Raw genomic sequence first — 4,141 nt, 5'->3', positions numbered from 1 at the left:
TTTTAAGGATCGATCGCGGTTTATTCAAGAACGTCACATGCCAAAAGGATTATAAAGATGAATATGATCCGATCTTGAACAGTGAAGTCCCATTTCGCTCATATGCAGGCAGTGAGCTTGAAAGCCGAAAAATCCTGCATCTTGTGGTACACTCATCATTGGTTTTAGAATGAATATCGCCCCCTCAAATTTCCATCGAGAAAGGAGCAGATATTCATTCTAACGGCAACATTGAGATATCATAATTAGTATTTTGCAGACCAACCGAATGGAAATTGTAGAAATTCAACTGGATACATCACATCTGTGCACCTTTATCAAAGAGAATCAAGCGACCTCCTTGTGATCTAAATGATAATTATCATTTAGGTCACAAGGAGGTCGCTCAAATCTCTATGATAATTGATTAATGACATGAATTGCATCATATTCCTTCCAATCATAAGTATCCAAAATTACGCCACCTCTGCAACCTGGAACATATTGAATTAGTTGAATGGAACGAACCACTTTCTGAACAAATGTAAATGTAATCTTATACAAAATTACCTTAAGAGGAGTGTATCCCACATCGTCTTTAGAATGAATATCGACCCTTCCCTCCATGGGAAGTTCAATGACCGTCTATTGGAAAATAATAGATAAATTGTTTAAAACGGTTCGTATAAACGGAAAAAATCAAATCGTCTTGTTTTAAAGCAGAAATTCATTCAAAATTACCCCACTCAGCAGGGCAGCGAAGAGATGTCCATCCATCGTTATCTTTTTCACGTACATCGCCTTCCCCAGTGCGCAATGCGTGTCTATTTTATGAAATAGTTTGTACACATTTAGACCTAAAATAGATTTGTAGTACATTTGATTTGTGTGCACAATTGTGTCTAACTATTGTGTACATACATTTAAATACATACAAAGTTTTTGTGCATAATTGTGCACATACAAAATATGTATATTTTTTATACAAATAGATGCACAGTTCGAAGCACAACTGTGCACACGAATTTGGATACAAATGTGCATAAGAATTATGCACGCGCTTCATACAAAGTTTCGTTACGTTTTGCGCACTGGGTTCGTCCTCAATGAGAAGTTCAACGACCTCCGTTTGAACTGGAGAAAGAAACGATGAATGAAATAGATTGAAAAACACTCTTTCTACACAGACAGAACCGTTTTGAATATTGTTTTTTTTTTCATTCATTTTTGAAAATTTCCATTCGCAACAGCTAAATGTACAGCTGTTTCTCCTTCCTATTTGAAATTAATTTCAAAGTCCTTTGAGAAATTATTGACATTTCTCACTTGGTCCAATTATCAATTTTTTATGTTCAATAGCCCAATGTAAAATTGAACCATGATCATCAACTGACAGCCAAAATAATATTCACATTGGTCTTGGAATGATTTTTTTTTTGAATTTTTGGAACAAAGTCATATATCTTTGGGTACACAAAGCTGGACTAAGCATTTTTATTTCAAATTCAAATTTCGTATCACAAAAACACTTTTTTTCCTAGTGTCGTAGTTCATATTGTCATTAATTCAAATTAGCCCGAAACATACGGTGATCATATTTGAACAAAGTTAATTTTATATATTCTGAAATGACTCTATCAATTTGAAGGCAGAAAAAAAGGATCAATGTTCTTATCACAGTTAAATATTGCATCAACACATCGCACGCTCATTTCATTATCACTCTGAACTGTGTCTTTGCACTCACTTCATATTAGAGCTATGAGTGATATTGTTATGTGACTTATGTGACGTCAAATGAGTGGAATATGAGGGAATTTATAACTGATATTGAACTCGGCTAAATAGTTGAGTAATAAAGTTGTGAAAACACTAAAAAAATTGCTTATGAGATTATTGTACTGAAGTGACATTTCGTTTTCAAGGTCTCTTTCGTAAATGTCATGAAAAAAAAGTCCGATGAATTTGTATCTCTTTATTCGTTCCGAATCATCCAAAATTGGTGTCTGATTTGAATTTACTCCTTATTTCTATCATTGTACGTTTGATCACAAGACACTCTGTATTTTCAACATAATTTTAACAACAGCACACCCATGAATTCAATTCAAATGAGTTTAAATTGCCCACAAATTTTATCCATGGTATCAACATTTAAAATGTTCATCTACACACAGTTGATTAATTCACAATTTAAAAACGAAATTTTCATTCCAAAAATTAAATTCAACAAGAATGCCAAAAATATGTTCTTTCAAGAGTGAATGAACCGGCCATTTCGAAATGATCACATCAAATGAGAGTAAAAATCGTGAGACTCACATCTGTTTTGAGCACTTTTCGATAAAGGAAAAAGAGAGGAAGCGAAAGAAAGAAAGTTAGAGAGACGACGAAAGAGAGAAAGAGAACCGCGATGTGAACGAACACAGGAAACCGAGTTATCGTGACACAGAAAAGCAAACAGTATGGCCAATAAAAGAAATCAGAATTTACTGAGTAAACGCTTCATCACAGTTGTTTTTATCAGTTTTTATTCCTACTGGATGGTAACTCCCAATGTCACATTTTATACAAATACAAAAATGAATATGAATTTAATAAGAAAGAGCTTTATTGAGTGGCTGAGTGTGTTCTTATTCCAAATCAGCATGTGAGCACGAGACTTATGCTTATTGTTCTATTTCGAACGATCCGTTTTCATAGTAACCAGTTAAGGTACTGTTTTCAAGCCACACGAAACGTGCACGATTGTGAATCGGTGAACGATCTTTGCAATCGTGTACGATTATTTTTATATGGGGAAAAGGTCATTGGTTAGTATATTTGCTATTTCGAAACCAAAGATCTATGGACGATTCCAAAGAAACCGTACACGATTGTAATCGTGAACCTTTATCATTATTTATAGAATCAAAGACTCTTCTTAAACTGAAATATCAATGAGTTCATGCAAAATTATCCATTCCCTTCAAATAATTGACCGTTTTATTTTGCTCTCGAAACACACAAAACACCATTATGCCAATATGAGTCGAAAGCAAATACTCATTCTTCAAATTACTTTCAAATCAAACAAATCGTTAATTTCTACAAATCCACTTCTTGTCCGTGAATTTGGTACCGTTATTACCACTTTGGTTTATAGAATGCATATAATTGTGGTAAATTTTGAACTATGATTGGACAGTTTACAAATGAAGTTAAGTAATAGTCGTTGATGAAAAAAGTACTGATAAGACAGCAAATCGAAACGAGTGCTGATAATTCAAGCATGTTGATTTATTGTTGATTCAGAGTAATTTTCAATGGGTTCGGTCACATTTCCGCATATTGAAAAGAAATACAAGATTATGCAAAATAATTTGATGCGCTTCGACCAAATTTACAAATTGTGGATGATTTTGATTTCGGCTGGGGGCGAATTATAATGATATATAATTTGTCGCTAATTAGAGGTTTGTTTTGGAGCCACTATGGTAATTGAACAAATGTCCAAACATTAACACTGTTAGTCTTCAACAAAATGATGAAATCTTAACGACTGCTATTTTCATGTTGGCGCTCCATGTGTCAATTGACCTTTGAATGCATTTTATATTATGCGATTGAGCATTTAAATTTCAAGTTTGATACTAGCAATCGTTGTGGAATCTTAAATATTGACCATTCAATAACTGATTTTTACCGACCTGTTCTTTATTAAACGCAATACGCGCCAGTTACAAAACGAATAGAGTGAATACATATGATAATGTTCCTTATTATAAAAGAAAATCGCTTGATTCTCGATGAATGTTTCATTTTTACCGTTCTTTGTGGCCTATTATGATTTAAAAAAATGATTTTAGGTTGAACAATATCCAAAATAGTACTGATTCAGATCATTTTCAATCAGAATCCCTACTAACCGATCACAAACTCCATTGGACTTAGTTTAATTTTTCGGAAATTCTTCTGAATGATAAAAAAAGAAACATAGACTAGCGACAGCATGGAAAAATTTTTTGGCGATAATTCATCAAATAAATGAGATTTTTTGAATTCTGAGTTCATGTATTTTGATGGAAAAAATTAGTCAACATATTTGCCCCAATGGGCAAATAATAGCAGTTGAATCGTTATCGATTCACATTTGTAAAGTCAAAGAGTAGTTATCGTAAAC

The 4,141-nt window shown here is 33.2% G+C and overlaps 1 long non-coding RNA gene across 1 annotated transcript; it reads right to left on the bottom strand.

The window, feature by feature from the left end:
- Nucleotides 1-6: 6 nt before the first annotated feature.
- Nucleotides 7-2,634, bottom strand: LOC129572552 (uncharacterized). Its single transcript, XR_008688464.1, has 3 exons — nt 721-2,634; nt 550-624; nt 7-473 (listed from the first exon to the last, which is right to left on the bottom strand). It is a non-coding gene; the product is annotated as an uncharacterized LOC129572552 (long non-coding RNA).
- Nucleotides 2,635-4,141: the final 1,507 nt, after the last annotated feature.

The sequence above is a fragment of the Sitodiplosis mosellana genome, unplaced genomic scaffold (genome assembly GCF_009176505.1).
Source record: "Sitodiplosis mosellana isolate CC-2019 unplaced genomic scaffold, AAFC_SMos_1.0 Smas_scaffold_5200, whole genome shotgun sequence".
NCBI lineage: Eukaryota > Metazoa > Arthropoda > Insecta > Diptera > Cecidomyiidae > Sitodiplosis > Sitodiplosis mosellana.
Note: the sequence above shows the minus strand (reverse complement) of the source record. Positions and strands in the feature narration are given on the sequence as shown.